This window comes from Aotus nancymaae, unplaced genomic scaffold, assembly GCF_030222135.1.
Source record: "Aotus nancymaae isolate 86718 unplaced genomic scaffold, 86718_ANA_hifiasm-v0.15.2.pri h1tg000053l, whole genome shotgun sequence".
Taxonomy (NCBI): domain Eukaryota; kingdom Metazoa; phylum Chordata; class Mammalia; order Primates; family Aotidae; genus Aotus; species Aotus nancymaae.
This window is the reverse complement of record NW_026988467.1, coordinates 12,551,966-12,575,839: the sequence shown is the minus strand read 5'-3', so window position 1 is coordinate 12,575,839 and position 23,874 is coordinate 12,551,966. Positions and strand designations below refer to the sequence as shown.

At 46.7% G+C, this 23,874-nt stretch overlaps 1 long non-coding RNA gene across 1 annotated transcript; it reads left to right on the top strand.

Annotated features, from left to right (window-relative positions):
- Window positions 1-825: 825 nt before the first annotated feature.
- On the top strand, window positions 826-7,664 carry LOC135269512 (uncharacterized). The gene is made up of 3 exons (XR_010337779.1): window positions 826-937; window positions 3,181-3,314; window positions 7,616-7,664. It is a non-coding gene; the product is annotated as an uncharacterized LOC135269512 (long non-coding RNA).
- Window positions 7,665-23,874: the final 16,210 nt, after the last annotated feature.

Sequence of the window (23,874 nt, the reverse complement as noted above, 5' to 3'; positions counted from 1 at the left end):
CGACCATGGAAAAGAGCAAAAGAGCTTCAATCATCTGCACTCCCTGCTCCCGGGTCATCACTGAGAGAGAGAAGCAACATGTCTATTGAGGGGGTTACCAGATCTTAAGTGGCCTGTGAGCCCTAGAAATACTTCAATATTTGGGAAGGGAGAGGTTCGGCAAGGGGGTTCTCTCTGACTGCTGGGTGGGTGTGGTCCGTAAATCAGGGGCAGCAGGGGTGCCCCTCCTAATCCCAGCTGTACACCCCAGGACTTCCCGGAGTGGCATGACTGGTGCCAAGGAGGGGCCTCAGGCTCCCGCGGTCTTCCTCCGCGGGCGGGGTGGGGGCTGCACCTGGAAAGGAGGGGTTGGTGTTGGGGCAGCTGCTGCGGTGCTCATGGGGACCGGAGCCTGGATCCCGGAGGATGGAGCCAGGGAGTCACCCTTTCTCCTTCTGCCAGCTCTAGTCTTCGTGGGGCCGCCCCTTCCGGTCCCCGGTCTCTGCCCGCCGCCCCTTCCCGCGCGCCGCACTCACCTGGTCGGAGGAGGAAGCCGACGCTACGACGTCCGCCGAGGGCCCTGCCAGCTCGGGAGGCGCCGGGCCAGCTCCGGGGCGAGGCCTCCCGGCCGCGCTCCCGCGGAGTCTCCAGCCGACACCCGGCACCCCGCGCGCCCGTCCGGCCTGTGTACGCGCGTCGCCATGGCAACGCCGCCGCGCGCCTTGGGGACCGGCCCAACAGGTGGGGGCGTGGCCTGCGCGGCAGAGGGGGCGTGGGGCCGCGCCGAGAGCGCCCATCCGGGTTACCGCCTGCCGCGCGCTCCAGACCTCACGAGACTGCCCCGTTTCACAGATGGAGAAGCGGAGTCTCAGAGGTCACGCAAGTGGCCCAAGGCTTTCCAGCGAGGAAAGAGCAGGGAGGAGATTTGATTCAAGAATCCTTTTCGTTACCCCTCACTGTAAGCTGGATGCGTTGAGGGAGGGTGGGGGGCGATAGGGAGAGGTAGGAAATTGATGGAGACCCTTGGAGGTTAGCATACTCCCTGCCCTACCCAAATCTCCAGTCCTCTCCGTTACAGACCAGAAAATAGAAAGAGTAAGCCAGAGGGGACCTCTGGGAGTGGGGTGGGGATTGGGAAAGGGATGGGGCGGAGTGAGCAATTTTGAAAGAATGAGGATTTCTTCCATGTGCTGGGGAAGAAATATTTCCAAACTCACAATGCTGCTGCCCCTGCTCCTCCCTGTTAAGAGTGACATTTATTCATTCTTTTGCTCTTTCTCTATCTCTGCAAACATCTTCTGAGTCCTATGAATGTCACACGCTGGTCCCAGGATACACCTGGGACAGTTACTGTCCTTGAGAAGCCACTTGTCAGTCGGCACAGGACTCAGGGGATGGAGTGAGTGGATATGTGCAAATCCTGTCTCCCACCACCGCCCACCTCTGCTTCGGGGCAGAGCAGCGTTGCTGACTCTACCTAGAGGTGATTCCTTTCATTGGCAGGAAATGGCTGACCAGGTACCTCAAAAAAAACTCTTAAGCGTTTTTGTAAGAGAGATGAACAATGGCACACTCTGCCCTCCTGATACGGTTTGGCTGTGTGTCCCCACCCAAATCTCATCTCGAATTGCAATCCCCGTATGTTGGAGGAGGGGCCTGGTGGGAGGTGATTGAATCCTGGGGACAGACTTCCCCCTTGCTTTTCTCTTGATAGTGAGTTCTCAAGGGATCTGATGATTTAAAAGTGTGGCAGTTTCCGCTTTGCTCCCTCTTTCTCTCTCCTGCTACACCATGTTACAACATGCTAGCTTCCTTGCTTCCCCTTGGCCTTCCGCCATGACTGTAAGTTTCCTGAGGCCTCCCTAGCAGTGCAGAACTGTTAGTCAGTTAAACGTCTTTTCTTTATAAATTACTCAGTCCGAGGTAGTTGCTTTATAGCAGTGTGAGAACAGACTAATACACCTAGTCAGTAGGAAGAGGATCTGAGAGAGAGAAATCGTAGACACTGATTTGGGGTGGAATATATGGTGAAGATGCTCAAACATGCCTGGAAGCTTTTAGAAATGCGGATTTCTGGGCACAGACCCCAGAGATCCTGATTTAGCATGCCTGGGGCATAATCCAGGAATGTGCATTTGCAACAAGCTTGACAAAACCCTGATTTATACAGTTGAACTGCAGAGACCTCTCCTGGAGCCTGTCCCTAGAGATCTTTTCCAGGCCCTCAGTCTGGAAGGTTCTGCCTAGATCTGTTTCCTACAAGCAGAAAGAGTCTAGGCATAAAGTGCTAGGAGTGACGACAAGGGCTGGGACCCATGTGATGGCTTCACAGGAACTGAGAGGGTCAGGCCCCACTCCCCACACATTTCTGCCTCAGAGCCTCTGTTCTTGCTGGTTCCTCTGCCCGGAATGCACTTCCTCCCAGGAGTCTTCTTTGCCTTCATTACTTTAGCTTTTTACTCACATGTCATCTTTTCTAAAATTGTTTTTTTGAAAAAATAAAACAACCGCCACCAAATAAACAACAAAAAGAACAAACAAGAACAACAAAAGCAAATAAAAACAAGAACGGCCGGGTGTGGAGGCTCACACCTGTAATCCCAGCACTTTAGGAGGCCAAGGCAGGTGGATCACTAGGTGAGATCGAGACCCTCCTGGCCAACATGGTGAAACCCCGTCTCTACTAAAAATACAAAAATTAGCTGGGTGTGGTGCTACATGCCTATAATCCCAGCCACTCGGGAGGCTGATGCGTGAGAATTGCTTCAACCCAGGAGGTGGAGGTTGCAGTGTGCTGAGATCGAGATCGCACCACTGCACTCCAGCCGGGGCGACAGAGCAAGACTGTCTCAAACAAAGAAACAAACAAACAAACAAAAAGAACAAGAGCACATCCAGACAAAATAAAAACCCCAACAGTCTATCCCTCTTCCTTTCTTTTTTGCCACCTGCTATAGTTGGGATATTTGACCCCCTCCAAATCTCATAATGAAATGTGATCCTCAGTGTTGGAGGTGGGGCCTGGTGGGAGGTGCTTGGGTCATGGGGGCGAATCCCTCATGGATGGCTTGGTGGCTTTCTTGTAGGGTGCATGAATGCTCACTCTCAGTTTCCACAAGAGCTGATTGTTAGAAAGAGCCTGGCACCTCCCCATCGCTTGCTCTCACTTCCTCTCTCATCATGTGATCTCTGCACTTGCAGGCTCTACTTTCTGCCAGGAGTGGAAGCAGCCTGAGACCCTCACCAGAAGCGGATGCTGGTGCCATGCTTCTTGTACAACCTGCAGAACCGTGAGCCAAATAAACCTCTTTTCTGGATAAATTACCCAGCCTCAGGTATTACTTCATAGCAACACAAATGGACTAAGATGCCGCTTATCAGCAACTCACATACTATTTCTTTTCTTTATTTATGTTATTTATTGTGTCTCCCTCCCTGATCCCTGGTAGACTAAACTCCATGAAGGCAGGGATTTTTTTTTTCCTGTTTTGTTGGCTGCTATGCTACCAGTCCCTAGAACAATGTCTGAATGAATAAATATGCAGGGGGAAGGCCCTGCCACCCTTCTGAATCCTGTCCTCCTGTCCTCTGAGGACTGCAGGGCTGACCTGTCCTCGCCCCAGGATGCCAGTTTCTCTAGTCCCCTGCCCAGGCCTGAACACCACCTCCACCTCTACTCCTATCCCTCCATGCTTGTCTTTAGTCAAACTCTTGTCATTAACATGAACCCAATGTTGGGAACCAGCCCAACCCTGTACGTGGGTGCCCGGAGTCCTAGCGGTGAAGAGGGAGTGAGAAAAGAAAGAAGATAAGAGTAGAAGTTCACAGTATGGGTCCAGGGGTCCAGTGGTGACCCCTGTTGGTGCTGCGCTCTGGGCTGAGGGGGTGGGGGTAGAGGGGGGAGAGCGTGTGTCTTGCAGCATTCAACAGCAAATGTGATTCTTCTAAGAAATTCTAACTAAGGACACTGAGTTTTACCACCCATTGTCTATTCTGTCCAGGTGCCTCTGCAAAAGAGGCACAGTGGATAATGCGTCACAAGGCCTGAGCACACACAATGCATCAAGGGGCTTTTAACTCCTGAGCACTGCGGACACAGAGCAATCAGAATGACTCCATATTCTGAGAACATAGGCAGAGCCTGTGGCGTTTGGTTATCACTGCCCTGCAGGGCTTTCCCATCCTGCAAGCTCCCATCTGCAAAGACCCTCTTGAGTCTTGTGAGCTCCCTCCCGGAGTTCCTGTACAAGCCCTCTTTACGAGACCCTCATGCAGACCCTATGTTGGGAAGAGATCGTGGGACCAAAGCCGTCTTTGCTGCCTCCCAACCCCACCACAGTGTTCCGCGGTTGGTCTTCACTAGAGGCCTCCGGTTACCACTTGATCTCTGCTTTTATTTTACTGCACCATAGTCTGGAGTTTTCTTAATTCAATATTTGATCCGCGGCACAAATCTCAGTGTATAAAAAGGGAAGCAAGCTTGTAATCATTTAACTATGAGTAACACAGATCTGCCCCTGGCCATCTTTTCCTACAACCCCGGACACAAACTTGCTCACTATTCAACAGACCCCAATGAAACCCAGGCCGGCCATGAGCTGAAACAGCCCGTGACCCTCGCCAGGCTTTGAGAGATCATCTTGCTGTTAGTTGATATCTCAATGAAAAAAATAAAGCAACAAAAACCTAGACTGAGAGCAAAGCTGGCACTCAGAATCAGTGAAGCCAAAGTTGCCAAATCTTAATTAAGGATCCTCTGTCCCTCAGGATGCCACCATTATCTCAAGGGGTGCAAAATTCTTGAAACCCAATTTCGTATCATCCATTTTCATTTTGTAAACAGAAAATCAAATACCCAATAACTTAGGGCTTTATGATATAATTTCCTGGGCTGTGTGGGAGAGTTTTACCTTGCAATTAAACAGTGATGGGACAGACATTAAAAATACTGTCCCTGAAAAAAAATAGGTGTTTCTAGATTATTTGTGCTTCTTGGTAGCGCCTACAGTTAATCTTTTATTGAACTCTCGGTGACTAGCAAGCCCATATTGTAGGAAATAACGCTCAGAGACAGGGAGAAATGTGCCCAAGGTTCACAGAGCTAGAAAATGTGGCAGGATTGAATCTAGATGAATGTGACAAGGAAGGTATTTCCCATGGGGACCTACAGGTGACAGCCGTCACAATCACAAGATGCCGCTCACTCACCACCTGCTTTTTTTCACTTCTGAGCAGCCTGCGCTCTTGTCTGTCCACAGGCTTAGGCAGTGCCCAGGCAGGGAGGGAAGGGGACATACGCCAAGAGGAGGCAGCTCAGGCCTGCCACCCACATTCTTGCTGACGTTGGGCACCGGGCTTCCTCCCTGCAGAACTTCTGCCCCCATAAAATCTCCTTCCTTTCCAGCCACCTTCCCTGGGCTGTTCCCGACTGGGGAGAGCCCACTCATGTGCTCCATCCTCGGAGACCTGCCTGATGTTTCTCCTGCTGCTCTCTGCTCCTTGATGTTGCATTCCAACATGAAATGAGTGCTGGCTTCAGGCCCCAGCCCCGGCCAGGAGAGGTGTGGATGCTTCCCCAGCCTTTATGGCATGAAAGCCAGAGAAAGAGCAAGAGTCAGAGAGTACACAAGTGCAGGAAATAGCCAAGCTGTTGTGCCGGGTGATGGATGACAGAGAGCAGAGGGCCCACTAGAGACTCCACGGCCTGTTAGTAACCTGACCATATAAGCTCAGGAAGTACGGATTTTTATATACAGACACACACACACAGACTCATAAAAATCATTTCAAACCATGGAGAGAATCACTAGTAACTGAGGCCTTCTGTAGCCGTCCTTGCCTTTTCCCCTGGCAGAAAATGAGAAAACATGCCGCTTCTTTTCAGGTGGGCTCTTGAATGCTGGCTTGGACCATTCATTTATCTTGCAAATCGGTCTTCAAAGTCAGTTCCCCTTGTTTCCTTGTGCTTTGCTCTGGGGGTCTGTCTGTACCATCCATTCAACAACTGCAAAGTGTGCTGACCCCCATCGTCCTGGGCCTGCTTTTTGTTGCGTTTTGTTTGTGCCTCACTTCCCTCGCCTGTAAAATGGGTATAACAACAGCATCGACTGAGAGGATTAAATGGGTTAATATGTACGAAAGAGTGGATCAGTGGCTGGTACAACTGAATGGGTCTGTGAGTGTCTGCAATGATTACCTATTTTCTTTTCCTCTGATGCTGTGGGAAGAGAGCCCCAATATCAACCCAGGTCACACACCCTCTGGAGAAACTTTGATTTGCATCAAGACTCAGTCCCACTCCAGAATAAACTTGATCTCTGGATGACTAGTCTTGTATCATCTGGCTGACTGCTCTGAGACCTTTCTAGATGTGGATGTGGATATAAGAGATAGGGTGTGCTCCTTCCTCTAGTCACAACTTGAGGTGATTCCTGGGAACCCAGCAGTCTCTATGCGGTGGCACCTGCTGGACAACTCCGTAAATTCTGCTTCCAGGCATGTGGGCAAACCTCTACTGTGTTTTTCTGAGTGACAATGAACCTTTATGAATGTGGTTAACAAAATCAGCTCATATTGCAGCAGGAGCGGCCATGGGAAATGGATTTCCCTAACACCGAATACAGGAGGAAAGAGTTTATTCAACCGGGAGCCTGGGCATAATTTGTCCAAAGCTCAGCTCCTCTAACAAAGGAAGGTTCTGCCTTATATAGGCTTATACTTTAGATATTACACGTGGAAGAATCTTAGGTTTATAGCTTTAGAAATCACATATGAAAAGGTTTCATCATAGTTTTAGGACTCACATGTGAAAAGGTTTTGGTTTACAGCTTCAGGAATCACATATGAAAAGGTTCCAGTTTACAGTTTTAGGACTCACATATGAAAAGGTTTTGGTTTATAGTTTCAGGAATCACATATGAAAGGGTTCCGGTTTATAGTTTTAGGACTCACACGTGAAAAGGTTTCTGGTTTGATCTTGTTTTAAGTAAAAATAGTGCCTTCCGGAGAGTTTCCCCAAGACCCAGCCTGCCACCTACAGGAAGGCGAAACAGGAGGCGCCAGTCGGTCAGCCTTTTCTTCTATTGAAATGCAGTGTGATAGTCAAAGGGGAAGTTATCTGAGATGTCTGGGTCTCCCTCTTCAATATTTATTAAGGCTAACAAGGTACCCACCGCTGTGTCATGCACAGTTTTAATTCTTAGCCCAACTCATACAGAAGGAGAAGCTGAGGCACAGAAAAGTCAAGTAACTTACCCAGTTACAAGTCTTACAAATGGTAGTTCTGGAATTCAAACTCTGGCTGCTAGACTACAAAATGCTATACTTTTTGTAAACTTTTTATCGAAGATAATATACATATTGAAAATACGCATTTGTCTCAGTTCATAATTGCACTTTATAGCATTACAAATGGGCTGAGACACCATTTGAATTTTTACTAAGTGTACTTACTCAGCTAACCAGAATCCAGATCAAGAAGCAAAACATCACCAGCACCCCTAGAAGTCTCCCTGTGACCCCTTTCAGTCATTACCCACCCCCAGGGGTAGCCTCTATCCTGACTTCCAATGTCATGGATTAGTTCTGTTTTGTTTGTTTGTTTGTTTTGAGACAGCGTTTCACTCTTGTTGCCCAGGGTGAAGTGCAATGGCGTAATCTCAGCTCACTACAACACCTGCCTCCCGGATTCAAGAGATTCTCCTGCCTCAGCCTCCCAAGTAGCTGGGATTACAGACATCTGCTACCATGGCCAGCTAATGTTTGTATTGTTAGTAAAGATGAGGTTTCACCGTGTTGGTCAGGAGGTTGAACTCCTGACCTCAGGTGATCCACCTGCCTCACCTTCCACAGTGCTGGGATTACAGATGTGAGCCATCATGCTCAGCCAGTTCTGTTTGTTTTTGAACTTTATGTAAATGGAATCCTACAAATTCCATCTTCTGTCTAGTTTCTTTTGCTCAACATTATGTTTGGGAGACTCAGGCATGTCTTTTCAAGTAGCTGTGGTTCATTCATTTTCATTGCTCTGTTGCATTCCATTCTATTGGTTATCTATTGCTGTTTAACAAACTACAACCCACTTTTATCATCTCACTGTTTCTGGGGATCAGGAATTGAGCAGGGCTCAGCAGGGTCCTCTGCTTCAGGGTCTCACAGGCTGCAGTCAAGGAGCTGGCCAGAACTGGGGTCTCATCTGAGGCTCAACCAGGGATAGATCTGCTTTCTTTTTTTTTTTTTTTTTTTTGAGACAGGGTCTCTCCTGTTGTCCAGGCTGGAGTGCAGTGGTGTGATCAGAACTCACTGCAGCCTTGATCTCCCAGCCTCAAGCGATCCTCCCACCTCAGCCTCCTGAGTAGCTGGGACCACAGCCATGCACCACTAAGACCAGTTATTTTTTTACTTATATTTTTAGTAGAGACGAGATCTCACTATGTTGCCCAGGCTGGTCTTGAACTCCTAGGCTCAAGTGATCCTCCCACCTTGGCCTCCCAAAGTGCTGAGATTACAGGCATGAGCCACTGCACCTGGCTGGATCCATTTTCAAGCCCACATTCTTATTGGTAACATTCAGTTCCTTGAGGGTTGTCAGAAGGAGAGCCTCAGCTCCTTCCTGGGTATCAGCTCAGCTTACCCTTGGTTTCTTGCCACGTGGGCCCCTCTGGAAGGTGGCTTCTTCATCAATGCCAATAAGAGTCAATAGACAGAGTCTGTGACTCTGGACCCTCAATAGACTCTCAATAGAGAGATGGAAGTTATGATCTTATATAACATAATCACAGAAATTACATCCCATCACCTATGCTGTTTTTTACACCTTAAAATAAGTTACAGGTCCTGCCTTGACTCAAGGGGAGAGGATTCCACAGAGGTGTGAACACAAGGGCTAATTGGACACCACTGTATATGTCCTTTGGTACGCATGCGCGCGTGTATCTATTAGATATAGACCTTGGAATAGAGTTGCTGAGTTGCAGATTCAGCAGAGGTTCAGCTTTAAAAGATTCTGCCAAACATTTTTGCAAAGTGCTGGTACCAATCTAGACCCCCCAGCAGTGCATGAATACTTGAGTCAGAGCACATGCCTTCAAATATTATTCTCCCCTCTCTTCTTACAGAAGGAGTTTGACCAGGAGTTTCTTGGAACAGGAGGTCCTAAACCTGACCCCATGTCAGTATCACTAAGTTCCTGGGCTGCACCTCCAGACTTTCTGATTGTTGGATGGCTGGGATATAACCTGGAAGCTACGCTCCACGTGCTGAAGGTTCTTTGTTTTTGTTTTTGTTTTCAGACAGAGTCTTGCTCTGTCACCCAGGCTGAAGTGCACTGGCATAATCTCGGGTCACTGCGACCTCCGCCTCCCAGGTTCAAGAGATTCTCCTGCCTCAGCCTCCCAAGTAGCTGGCACTACAGGCACCCACCACCACACCCAGCTATTTTTTTGTATTTTTAGTAGAGATGGGGTTTCACCATGTTTGAGACCAGCCTGGCCAACATGGTGAAACCCCATCTCTACTAAAAATACAAAAAAGTAGCTGGGTATGGTGATGAGATCCTGACCTCAAGTGATCTGCCAGCCTTGGCCTCCCAAAGTGTTGGGATTACAGGCGTGAGCCACCGCGCCTGGCCATTCTTTTCTTGTTCACCCAAGCATCCCTGGTGCTCAGAGCAGTACCTGACATGCAGCCGACATTCAATAAGGATTTTTAAAAAATAAATGAATGAGTTTAGGGGCTGAGCATGGTGGCTCACACCTGTAATCCCAGCACTTTGGGAAGCTGAGGAGAGAGGATCATGTCAGCCCAGGAGTTTGAAACCAGCATAGGCAACATAGAGAGACCTTGTTTTTACAAAAATAAAAAAGTTAGCTGGATGTGGTGGCCTGCACTTATAGTGGTCTCAGCTACTCTGGAGGCTGGGGCAGGAGAATTGTGTCAGCCCAGGAGTTCAAGGCTGCAGTGAACTATGATCATGCCACTGCACCCCTGCCTGGGTGACTTAGTGAGACCCCATCTCTTAAGATAAAATAAATGAATGAGTGAGTTTAGGACTGTTGTCCAAGGAGACCTAAAGATGGCATCAGGGAAGGTGCGAACCACTGAAATCGGGAGGAAGCTTTAATGTGTTAGCCCATGTGTATTTTTCTGGAAAGAGAGCCCAGAGCCTTAACCAGACTTCTCCCCAGCAAAGGTTAAGAGCCTCTGTGATTGGAGGTGGTCTGGGGCGGTTGTTTTATCCTATAAAGAAACAGTTGGACCTGGGGAAGGAGGCATAGGGGCTGTGTACAAGGCTCCGTGGTCCTTGGCAGGGTTTAGGCAGCGAGATGAGCGACAGTGTCTGCCTGGGGTGGCTTATAAGCTGACACCCCTGCTTACTTTGTCCTTTGACTTATGGTGGCTCTTTGGGCACATCTAGCCACTGCCTGGCCTCCTGTGCCCCTCCCCTATGTCTGTTTATTGAGTAGTAAATTCCAGAAGGCCTTGGTGGCCCCGAGTTTCCATCAACAGCAAACCGACATGATCCCTACGTTTTCAGAGAGCTGCTTCCAGTCAACAGCAGGCCTCCCTGTTGGTCTAGTTTGAGATGACCTCAGCCTTTGTCACCTCTCTGGGTTTCTGGAGGTTTTGCAGTATCTCACTGCCATCTGCATTCTCCTCTCGTTTCAACAGCGCTACTATTTTAGGCATTTTGCTGTTTCAGGTCATCCCCGTCACACGCTGCTGATCTTCCTTTCTGAGCCACTCAATCTCCTGACTCTGGACATTGCTTCTCAGGTTTCCTCTGAATCATTTCATTTCATTTAAATATGGCCAGTTTTTCCACCTTCCTTACTGCACTCAACATAGACACTCTCTTGGTCCAGAACAACTGTTCTTTTCTCTCCGATACCTCACCCAAATCCTCGCCTTTCACTATGTTTTCTGACCTCTCCTAAGAACTGTTTTGAAACTTAAGTCTCAGAGGTTGTCCCTTCTAATCCAGCTCTGAATTTGAATCATTGTCAAGTAACAAGGGGTCAGTAATGTTCCTGGGTCATTAGGACTCTCGGTAGAAGGGCCGAGTGCTCACCAGGGGACTCCCTGTTGGTCTAGCTTGAGATGACCTCAGCGTTTGTCACATGCCCATCCCTGCAGCCAGAGATGGAGTCAGCTCTACCATGAAGAGACTGAAACTGGTAGAGCTGACTGGCAGAGGAGCTGGAGTTGGAGAGGGAGGGACGTGCTTCCACATGGGTCGGAGCTTGTGGGCTCAGAAAGGCTCTAAGAAAAAGGAATCATTTGACCTGAGTCTTGAAGGATGGGTAGGATTTCAGGAGGGAGAGAAGGAAGAGAAAGGCATTGCAGGAGGAAGGAGCAGTGGGAACAAGAGCTGGAAGATGGGGCGTGAAGGAGGCTACGCAACAGTGGGACAGAGGGAGGTCGGACCAGGTGCTGAAACTGCAAATGGAAGGCCACAGTCAGCCTTCATCTTTCTTTGGCTTTCACAGTGTGTTAAACTACTTTTAACTAGTTGATGGAGGATAGAGCCTCTTTCTGTGGAGTGACAAAGAGCCTGTGTTAGTCCATCCTCACGGAGCTATAAAGAACTGCCTGAGAACTGGGTTTTTGTGAAGGAAAGAGGTTTAATTGACTCACAGTTCTGCAGGGCACGGGAGGCCTCAGGAAATTTACGATCATGGTGGAAGGGGAAGCAAATGCGTCCTTCTTCATGTGGCAGCAGCAAGGAGGAGTGCCAAGCAAAAGAGGAAAGCCCTTGTAAAACCATCAGATCGCTGAGAACTCACTCACTACCGAGAGTACAGAGTGAAGGTAACTGCTCGTGATTCAATCACCTCCCACTGCGTCCCTCCCACGACATGTGGGGATTATGGGAACTACAATCGATATGAGATTTGGGTGGGGTCGCAGCCAAACCATATCAGAGCCCAGTTCTGTTGCGGGGGAACCCCGCAAGAGCCGAGGCAAGGGTCTGAAGCCTCAGCATGTTCTCATATAACAGAATTAGAAATGAATTAGAGATATAGTTATATAGTTATTCCTATATATATATAATCATAAATATCACATAGCTATTCATATATAATCACAAATATATACATACATATATAATCATATAATGTTTAATCTTACTAATAAGTCTCAGGTCAAGAAGTATGGGACTGAAGTGGCATTGGAAAGGAGATGACCTTAAGGCAAGATGCTCTGAGTCCTCTGTCACACCCGCTAAGGGCTGCTGGAGGACGCCTTGGCTGTGCAACAGTGTCAGCGCTGTGAAAGCGCCTGTTGTTTAGCCAGCTAGGGAAGGAGACATCCAAGATGGCCAAGATGTCTCCTTCCTCAGGGGAGTGAGGAGAAAACTCCGCTCTTCCAGGCCCTTGTGGTGGGCCTGACAACTGTCAGGGAGGCCCACAGACATCCGGGGACTTAACTGTCTCTATGCGGTGCTGTGCTTCAGCGGTCACGTTCCATGTCTACTTTCAAGTTCTGCTTCTGCACCTGGTTCCTCTTTTTCTTAGAAGATAAGAATTAGTAACAGTAGCATAAATATTAGCGACCTTGTTACTTCTTGACAAGTATGAAAAAGGTGCTGATGCCTTAGGTTTTCTCCTCGCCTCGGCTTCTTCAAAGTCTTGGGCCCCTGTCTCCAAGACATGTGATGTACCTGACCCTATCACTGACCACCATTACCTCATCCTACCTGCCCTGCCTCCTGCTGGGCACTTAATAAAAGTCAGAGGGTGCAGGCACTCGGGGCCACTGCCGGACTCTGCGCTTTGGTTGGTAGCGGACCCCTGGGCCCAAACTCTCTTTTCTCTGTCTCTGTATCTTGTGTCTTTTATTTCTACAGTTTCTCATCTCCACACCTGTAGAGAGGGACTCACAGGACTCTGTAGGGCTGGACCCTACCCAGTTCAATCTAGCTTCAGCATGAAAGCAAATTAACCTATTACTATAAATGAAAAGTCTGCAGGGCCCAAGTGATGTCATCAGGCCTCAATCTCTCTCTAGCTCCTCAGCAATGTTTTTGACCATGTGGATCCAGCCACAGACAGAATCTCTGTATAATGGTCACAAAAAGGCTGCTGCGGCTTTAGCCCTTACATCTTCTCAGCTTTGGATCCCAAGGGAATAAGAGAGAATTTTTCCCTAAGATACTCCCACAGGCCTCATGGCTTCTCATTTTCTCTGATTGAATCACCTACCCACTTCTAAGCCAATTAGTATGGTCCAGGGGACTGCTCTGCTCCAATTGGCCAAGGTTAGTCACATGCCCATCCCTGCAGCCTGAGATGGAGTCACCTCTACCAGGAAGAGACTGAGACTGGGCTGAGAATAGGAAAGAGGGTGGTCTCCAAAGGGGAATCATATGTAACACCATAATATTTTAGAAGAAAGGTGAATCAGTATTGGGTGGCAGAAGCTTCAGATGTCTCCTGCAGTGGCTAACATGTACAAACCATGTTGACTTACTTTACAATTCGGATTTATGTCTTTTCTGGGGAAACTGGAACATCTGGCAATACTTGGGCTCTGTTCTTGCACACAGAGCAATAATCTGTGAGGCATGTGGAGAGGCTGCCACCTCTAGGTACAGCCTGGGTCCTCCTTGCCCAACCCACTTATTGTTACTCCTTCTCATGTTCTATAACTGCTTGAGTTTTTACCCCTGATGTATTTTGATTATGTGGATCTGTTTATCCTACCATAATGGAAGTGCCAAAAGTACAGGGGTCAAATAGTTCTCCCTGTGTTCCCACAAAGTTCTGAGGTCAAATGCCTGGCCATTAAAAAAATTCAGCTTTTAGCCAGGCGTGGTAGCTCATGCCTGCAATCCCAGCACTTTGGGAAGGAAGATCACTTGAGGTCAGGAGTCTGAAACCAGCCTGGCCAACATGGTGAAACCCCGTCTCTCCTAAAAATACAATACTTAGTCAGGTGTGGGGGCAGGTGCTTGTAATCCCAGCTACTCGGGAGGCTGAGGCACAAGAATCGCTTGAACCCGGGAGGCGGAGTTTGTAGTGAGCTGAGATCACGCCACTGCACTCTAGCCTGGGCAACAGAGTGGAACTCTGTTTCAAAAAAAAAAAAAAAATTCAACTTTTATTTTAGATATAGAGGGCAGATGTACAGGTTTGTTACATGGGCACATTGTGTCCAGGTAGTGAGCATAGTATCAAATCGATAGTTTTTCAACCCATCCCTCCATTTCCCTCCCCACTCAAGTAGTCTGTAGTGTTTACTGTTCCCATGTTTATGTTCATGTGGCTCAGTGTTTAGTTTCCACTTCTAAGTGAGAACATGCAGTATTTGGGTTCCTGTTCCTATGTTAATTTTCTTAGGATAATGGCCTCCCGCTGCAACCATGTTGCTGCAAAGGACATGATCTCATTCTTTTTTATGGCTATGTAGTATTCCGTAGTGTATATGTACCACATTTTCTTTATCCAATCCACCATTGATGGGCACCTAAGTTGATTCCGTGTCTTTGCTATTGTGAATAGTGCTGTGATGAACATTGGATCATATGTATCTTTTTGGTAAAATGATCTTTTTCTTTTTGGGTATGTACCTGGCAATGGGATTGCTGGGTCAAATGGTAGCTCTGTTTTTAAGTTCTTTGAGAAATCTCCAAATTGCTTTCCACAGTGATGGAACTAATTTACATTCCAGGCAACTGTGTATAAGCATTTCCTTTTCTCAACAGCCTTGCTGGCTTCTGGGTTTTTTCCTTTTTTTTTTTTTTTTTTTTTTTTTTTTTTTTGACTTTTCACTGTAGTGAGATGGTATCTCATTGTGGTTTTGATTTGCATTTCTCTGATGATTACAGATGATGAGCGTGGCCATTTTGATCATCTCTTTCCTTGTTCATTTTTAAATCCTTCTTTGAAAAAGGATTTAATACAAAGTAGAATCAGTATCTGGGAATTCCAACACCTGATGCCTTGGGGTGCGAGGAAGTGTCTCAATCTACTGTTTGTCCTTTCTGCTCACTTTTGCTCATACTGACTTGTTTCTCAGATGGCTAATAATTTGAATGTAATCTCGGTTTTGATTGAAATTTATCTATGGGAGTCCTGAGGGGTTGGATTCCTGGCTGCGTTCCTCTAGAGTTTTTTTGTTTGTTTGTTTCATTTGGATGCCAGGGCTGCTACCAACCTGCGACCCCTTACACTTACTTCCTCAGCTTGGAGTTTACCCCTTGAATGCACAGAGTGTTAAACGAATTCCTAGTCCCATGTGGTTACAAATCCTCAGGGTTGATAATCATTGTTATTATTGTGGCCGTTGTTAATTTTCCCCTCCAGACCCCCTGAAGAGCCCATGGGCTCCCTTTTCTGGCAGTCCAGAAAAATAGACTTAAAGCCCTCCCTTTCTCAGGATGTAGGCCACCTTTCAAGGTTCTGGCTTAATATGGGCATTGTAGATTTTGCTAGCTCAGTTTTCAAAGGCCTGAGGACTGACTTCTCATTTCCTGCACCTGTTAACTCTCCACATTGATGGAGGTATTTATCCTCAGGAATCTCTGGCTTCCACATTTTCTTATACTTTGGTTATAGCTAGCTCTGCCTATGTTCTGCGTGTGTATGTTTCTTTGGGGCTACTTACTTAAAAAAATTGGGCATCTTCCAGAAATCTAATTACCGGATATATACTCAAAAGAAAATAAATCATCCTACCAAAAAGACACATGCATTTGTCAGTTCATTACTGTGCTATTCACTATGGCAAAGACATGGAATCAATACAGGTGCCCATCAGTGGTAGATTGGAAAGGAAAATGTGGTACATATACAATTATGGAATACTATGCAGCCATAAAAAAGAATGAGATCGTGGCTGGACATGGTGGCTCATGCTTGTAATCCCAGCACTTTGAGAGGCCGAGGCAGGTGGATCACGAGGTCAGGAGTTCAAGACCAGCCTGACCAACACGGTGAAACCCTGTCTCTACTAAAAATACAAAAAGAAGCTGGATATAGCGGCATGTGCCTGTGATCCCAGCTACTCAGGAGGCTTAGGCAAGAGAATCACTTGAACCTGGGAGGCAGAGGTTGCAGTGAGCTGAGATCACACCACTGCACTCCTGCCTGGGTGACAGAGCAAGACTCTGTCTCAAAAAAAAATAAAAAAATAATGAGATCGTGTCCTTGGCAGCAACATGGATGGAGCTGGAGGCCATAATCCTAAGCAAATTAACTCAGGGATAGAAAACTAAATACTGCATGCTCTCACTTAGAAGTGGAAGCTAAGCGTTGAGCACACATAGACATAGATACATAGAGAACATGGACTCTGTGGACTCCTAGAGGGTGTGGGGGCAGGTGGGTTAAAAACTACCCATCAGGCACTATGCTCACTACCAGCATGGCAGGATCCATACTCCAAACCTCAGCATCGGTCAATATTCCCATGTGCAAATCTGCACATGTACCCACTGTGTCTAAAATAAAAGTTGAAATTTTAAAAAATGCTAGTAGGTTGGGGGCTAGAAGTAGCTAGAAATCAAATTAATCTTCCCATCTGCATTAGAAATGCATTATAGAAGAGAGTTATAGTTTTTAATATAAACTTGTTGCTTTTCTGTGGAAAAAAATTGGGGTTTTTAATGGAGTTTTTTGAAACATAAAACATAGAAGTAGGGAAAAGAGTATCATTAATCCCATGTACCCATAATCTAGCTTCAATATTTTTCCAATCTTGTTTTATCGCTTTTTTCTTCCTTTTTGATTAACTTCCGTTTGGATTAACTTAAAGCACATTGTGTCATTTCACACATAAATACTTCCTAACTAAAAGGAGCTTTCCCCCCTTTATGTTACCCCCTATGATATTGTCTCACTAACAATACTAGTAACAGTTTCTGAATATCATCTGACACCCACCCATGCTCACATTTTCTTGATCTCTCAGAGTTGCCCTTGTGTTGACGATTTGTTGACATTGGGATCTAGAGGCCATCCACACATTGTGTTTGGTTGTTATATCTTTGAAATATTTTTTATTCCATAATAGCATCCCCTGCATTTTTCATATGACTGATCTGTTGGAGAAACTGGGTGTTTTGTCCTATAGAATATTTGCACCCTAGATTTGACTGGTTTCTTCTTCATAGTTTCAATTAACTTGTTCTTCTCTTCCCCATGTTTCCTGCAAACTAAGAGTTAACTCTTGAGGCCTGATGAGATTCGGTCTTCTTGTTGTCAAGAATATTTCCTAGGCAGGCTGTGTGGTTCCTCCTGTATCACATCGTGAACATGTAACATCTTGGTTGGCCCATTTTTAATGGTGCCAAGATGGGCTCAGTAGGATTAGTGCTAACAGACTGATCTGTCCATCATAAAGTTCCCATCAGATTTTTTTCTCCAGGGATCTTTAATTTTTAATTTTATTTTTTTGAGACGGAGTTTTGCTCTGATGTCCAGGCTAGAGTGCAGTGGTGAGATCTCGCCTCACTGTAACCTCCTCCTCCTGGGTTCAAGCGATCCTCCCACCTTAGCCTCCCAAGTAGCTGGGACTACAGGTGCACACCACCATGCCTGGCTAATTTTTATATTTTTAGTAGAGATGGGGTTTCACTGCATTGGCCAAGCTGGTCTCAAACCTCCTGACCTCAATTGATCCTCCTGCCTTGGCCTCTGAAATTGCTGGGATTACAGGCGTGAGCCAGCAGGCCTGGCCAATTTTTATTTTTCATTGTGGTAAAATACACATAACATGAAATTTACCATGTTAACCATTTTTAGCGTACAGTTCTGTAGCGTTAAGTACATTGGCATCATTGTGCCACCAATCTCTAGAACTTTTTCATCTTGCAAAACTGAAACTCTTTACCCACTCAGCACTAACTCTGTAATTCCCTTTCCTCCCAGGCCCTGAGAAATATCATTCTACTTTCTGTTTCTATGAGTTTGGCTATTCTAGATACCTCCTATAAGTGGCATCACACAGTATGTGTGTTTGTGACTAGCTTATTTCACTCTGCATGAGGCCTTCAGGGTTCCTCATGTTGTAGCATGTGTCAGAATTTCCACCTGTTTTAAGGCTGAATAATATTTCATTATGTGCATAGACCACATTTGTTTGTCCATTCGTTCATCAATGGACACTTGGGTTTATCAACCTTTTTAATTTTTTCTAGATGGAGTCTCTCTCTGTCGCCCAGGCTGGAGTGCAGTAGCAAGATCTTGGCTCACTGCAACTTCCACCTCCTGGGTTCAGGCGATTCTCTTGCCTCAGTCTCCTGAGTAGCTGGGACTACAGCAAGTGCCACTATGCCCAGCTAATTTTTGTATTTTTAGTAGAGACAGGGTTTCACCATGTTGGTAAGGCTGGTCTCGAACCCCTGACCTCATGTGATCCTCCTGCCTCAGCCTCCCAAAGCTTTGGGATTGCCAGTGTGAGCCACTGCGCCTGGACTCATCAACTTTTTACCTAATAGTTTTAGCATTCTTTGAAAATCATTTCCTAGATCCATTCTTTCCTTTGGGGTTACAGAATAGTGATCTTTCTGATATTCCTTTGGTAATTATTGCTAGAATTTTTCTTCATCAACTATTAGTGAATTTTCTTCAACTATTATTATTATTTTTGAGACTGGATCTCACTGTGTTGCCCAGGCTGGAGTGCGATGGTACAGTCGTGGCTCACTGCAGTCTCAACCTCCTGAGCTCAAGTGATCCTCCCATCCTAGCCTCCCAAGTAGCTGGAACCACAGGCACACACCACCACGCTCAGCTAATTTTTAAACTTTTTGTAGAGATGGGGTTTCTCCATGTTACCCAGACTGGTGTCAAACTCCTGAGCTCAAGCATCCTTCAGCCTTGGCCTCTCAAAGTGTTGGGATTACAGGCGTGAGCCACTGTGCCAGGCCAGCTACATGTTTACCATAAAATACACTTTGTTCAGGAAAGGCAGAAAAATGATGGATTCTTTATGTATCAATATTCAGAGTAATAAGCAACTTCCCAAAGTGACCGATGAGTTTTTAAAAGTACCATTAGGAATGTTTGATTTGGAAATATGTAGGCGTGTTTCAGTCCATGGAAGTCACCATTTGGTTTGATGCTCACGTGGTGCCACCTCAGGGGGTCCGTTTGGTTTGGCTCCTGTTTGTTCTTCTGGGTGGAAACAACTCAACGTTTCATTATAATCATCTGTGTTTGTGAAGCATTAGTGTGGTCTTTAGGCAAATATCTTTTTACTCCGTTTTCCTTTCCTGTACAAGAAAGCTGAGCAAGATGAACTCTAGAACCATTTCTCCTTAAAATTCTACTTTTTCTAGCATTTTGTAGCATATAATTTAACTCATTTGATTCTCCCAGACTTGTGGCCCAACGCAATAATCAATATTTCATTTTTCAAACATGGAAATTGCCACTCAGATGACAATCTTTTTTCTCCTCCATACTATATCCCACCTCCCACCCCAGTAGACCTAAAGCTACAGTTTGTGCAGTTTTTAATTTTGGGCATTTTACCCCCCGTCCCAGAGCCCCAGAAGACTTTTGACAATGCTTCGGGACATTTTTGATTGCCACACCTGGGCAGTGTTTCTGGCATCTAGGGATGCTGTAAACTTCCTATAAAGAACAGAACAGCCTTCTACCTCCCCATGCCTTGCCAGTGTCAGTGTTACCCAGCCCAAAATGTCAATAGTGCTAAGGTTCAGAAACCTAGACTTGGATCAATTCACAGAGATAAAATCACATTCCACCTAATTCAGTGTTTGTTCAATGGAGGGGTGTATGATAATGTACACATCTATGAAACTGACTATATAGGAAGTAGAAGCATGGGATAGTCTGCTTTCAACATACACATAGGACTTAGTGGTGTTCTTCTCCTCCCCCTCTGGTCTTATTCCTGGTTCCTATTTTGCCCAGTGAGACCTTTCTATTATTGGCCTAAAGGAAGATTAGTGGACAATTTTTACTACTTTCAGCCACTGGAAAAATTTTAGGCATTTAAACTTTTTTAACTGGAAAAATAAACATCAAAATCAAGGTTTGTCCCAAATAGCAGCTAGAATTTTTGTCCTGATTTCTTGCATTTTTTTTTTTTTGAGACAGGGTCTCGCTCTGCCACCCAGGCTGGATGCAGTGGCACAATCTCAGCTAACTGCAACCTCCACCTCCCGGGTTCAAGCAATTCTCCTGCCTCAGCCTCCGGAGTAGCTGAGATTACAGGTGTGCGCCACCACGCCCAGCTACTGTTTTGTATTTTTAGTAGAAACAGGGTTTCACCATGTTGGCCAGGCTGGTCTTGAACTCCTGACCTCAGATGATCTGCCTGCCTTGACCGCCCAAAGTGCTGAGATTACAGGCATGAACCACTGTGCCCAACCCCTCCTTGCCATTTTCATTGATTCAATGGATGTTTTAAATAAATTTAGGATTACCTTTTAAAGTTAATAAAATTATTGCCATCATCTGCCCCAACTTCTTCTATAAAATGTGTATTCCTATTTTCTTTTCTCTACTGCATTTGTGCTGATTAAAAAAACACACACAAAAAAACAGCCAGGCATGGTGGCTCATGCCTTTAATCTCAACACGTTGGGAGGCTGAGGTGGGTGGATCACCTGAGGTCAGGAGTTCTAGACCAGCCTGGCCAACATGGTGAAACTCCATTGCTACTAAAAATACAAAAATTAGCCGGGCTTGGTGGTGGGTTCCTGTAATCCCAGCTACTCAGGAGGCTGAGGCAGGAGAATTGCTTGAACCTGGGAGGCGGATGTTGCAGTGAGCCAAGATCGTGCCACCGCACTCTAGCCTGGGTGACAGAGTGAGACTCCTTGTCTAAAAAAAAAAAAGAAAAAGAGGCTATAATCCCAACATTTTTGGAGGCTGAGGCGGGCAGATCACCTGAGGTTGGGAGTTTGAGACCAGCCTGACCAACATGGAGGAAACCCTGTCTTTACTAAAAATACAAAAAAAAATTAGCCAGGCATGGTGGCACATGCCTGCAATCCCAGCTACTTGGGAGGCTGAGGCAGGAGAATAGCTTGAACCTGGGAGGCGGAGGTTGTGGTGAGTCAAGATTGCGCCATTGCACTCAGCCCGGACAACAAGAGTGAAACTCCATCTCAAAAAGAAAACAAACAAACAAAAAAACCAAAAAAAAAAAAAAAAAAAAAAAAAAAGAGAAAAAACTCCACAAAACAAAGTCCTAAGCCTAGCTTATCTCTCAGAAACATGCTGTATTATCCGATACTGTTCTTCTAAGATTTATAACCCAGAAAAAGCCACGCTATAATTTTTGCTTCCGAAATTGTATTCCATTTGTTTTATTTTGTTACATACCTTTCATTGGTTTTAAGGATGGTTTTCAATAGTCTATATTATAGTTAATACACATCAGGTTTTTAATGAACAGATGTTGGGCTGAGAATGGATGGAGAAAAGGAGAAAGGAAGAGAAATCTGTATACCATGGCACGGAGAATTCGATGGACAGTTCTGGGATCGGAGAAGGATAGAAAAACAGTTTTGACAGGTTTTATAAGAAAAATGATAAGTAATGCAAGGATGACTGTTTCTTGCTTTTTTTCGACGGGGTCCACACTGAGTGACCAGGCTGTATGACCTCAGTCCCCCCTGCCCAAGAGCATGTAGGGCAGGGGTTCTCAACCTCCGCACTAATGACATTTGGGGCAGGATCATTCTTTGCTGTGGGGACCGTCCTGGGCATTGCAGGAGGGTTAGCCGCATCCCTGGCCTACTGGATGCCCGTAGCCTCCCCCCACCACTGTAACATTGCCAAGTGCTGCCCGGGCGCAAAATCAGCCCTGGTGGAGAGTCACTGACCTAAGGTGAAACGGAGAGTTCTAGTGTTGGTGCAACCATTTAACAGCCTTACTGGGTGCGAAGCATGTTTCATCGTATACGCTGTATCTGGGGGTTGGTTGGTTTGTATGGACGTGTGTTCCATCTGACTGCCTTCCTGGAATGTGCAGAATTCCAAGGACTGCTTGTCCCCTGGGGCATTGGTATGGAGGAAATGCACGTGGCAGGTGGCCTGGTAGGCCCTGAGGAAACCTCTGTTGCAAGGGCCATGTTTCAAGGCCTGTGGTGTGTGGGGGTGTGTGTTCTCTCCAGTGGCTTTTCTGGACAGTGGCATCCACATGTTGTTTTTCCCTCTGTCTCTTGGGGTCTTTTCCTCCTTCTCCTGGCCAGCTTGCTCTGTGGGATCTGAGGACAGCTGGTATCTGACTTCTCCATCCATGATTGGAGAATCTGAGATGCGTGTGTTGGAGCTCACTGTCACAGCTCAGCTTCAGGCATTCTCAGACATCATTTCCTAGATGCTTTGCGACGAAGAGACAGGGACAGCTTTCTCCTGGTAGCCTGATGTGAAGGAATGAGCTGGAAGTGATTTGAAAACCATCCCAGAGGGCAAACTGTCACCCACACCGATGGCAAAACTCGGGGAAGTATCCACGCCTCTTCATGGTGGAGGGCTGTCATGAGGGGGCAAGCTTCCCTTCAGAGGCACTTCGAGATCAGGGGTGGACACAGGCAGGGCTGCAGTGGGTCTGAGAGCCGGGAGGCCCCAGGCACCTGTGTCTGGCTTGTCCTGGATCCATGGTCTTAACCACCTTCCGCGGATTGTCAGGTGCTGGGGCGATCTTGGTGGCTTGCCTTAGCTGGTGATCTGTGATCTGAATGCCACCCAGTGAGGAGGTGAATGGATATCTTTGTCCACAAGCTGTGGGACTTTGGACAAGTGTCTGGTCCTCTCTAGGCCCATTTCTGCCTGCTGTAGGATTGGCTTTGGCTCCATCATCATTCCCTGTTGTGTGTTCTGTGAATGCTGGCCGTGGAAAAGGCTTTGTGGGGAAAGGGGGCCTGTGTTAAATTGGTTTGGCAAATGTTATGTCCTGCAGTACCTCCTTTGAGATTTATAATGCACATGAGCATATGAGAGGCTTTCTGGAATTCTCTGCGCCCAGATGTCCACGGGGCTTACTTCCTGCTTTTCTTCAGTGTTACCCCCCAGAGGCTCTTCCTGATCACCATGAAAGTGAGCCCGTCACCTCCTGTTCTTCATCCTGCTTTTTCTTATTTTCTGACATTATACCATATATGTATTTTTCAGCATCTCTTCTGGCTCCACCCAGAATATCACCTCTGTGTCAGCAAGGACTTGTTCCATTTTTTTGCAGCTTTATCCAGAGCACCTGGCACATGGTGCTGTCATTTTCCATCTCAGCTTCAGGCGTTCTCGGACATCATTTCCGAGGTCAGCTGCATCGCTGCAAAGAGACAAGCACACAGCTCTGCTGGCTCGTAGGTGCACAATAAAGTGTTGAATGCACAGACTTTGTTTAGCTCGGGGATTTCCAAATGGATCTAATTAGGAACCTTTCCCACACCCACCCATTACCACCCAGCAGAACCCACTTGAGGAATAGCCAGGGAATGGAAAGTCCTGACAGCTGTGGCCTCCTAAAGAGTCATGGTCTTAAGACAAGCTGCTCCCTTCTGAGTGTGCTGACAACATGGCATTAGACTGAAAACCAAACCAAATGGACTGACATGTCCACTCTCCATGACGGAGAAACCACGCCCTGGGCCAGGCTGACCCGGGGGCTGCCTCAGTTGGCTCTAGTTGCGCAGCCCCACTGCTGTTTCCCTGAAGCTGGCTGTGAAGATGCTTCACAGACTTGTGGCATCTGGTGAATTTTCTCAGAACACACTTGTGGAAATGAGTGTGAGGCTCATAGTAGGACAGGTGCTTCGATTTCAGGTCAATTTTCCGTCCGATTGTGACTTCATCACAGCTCCTCCCTCCCTCCCTTCCTTCCTTCCTTCCAACAGTTTCACTCTGCCACCCAGACTGGAGCGCAATGGTGCGATATCAGCTCACTGCAACCTCCGCCTCCCGGATTCAAGTG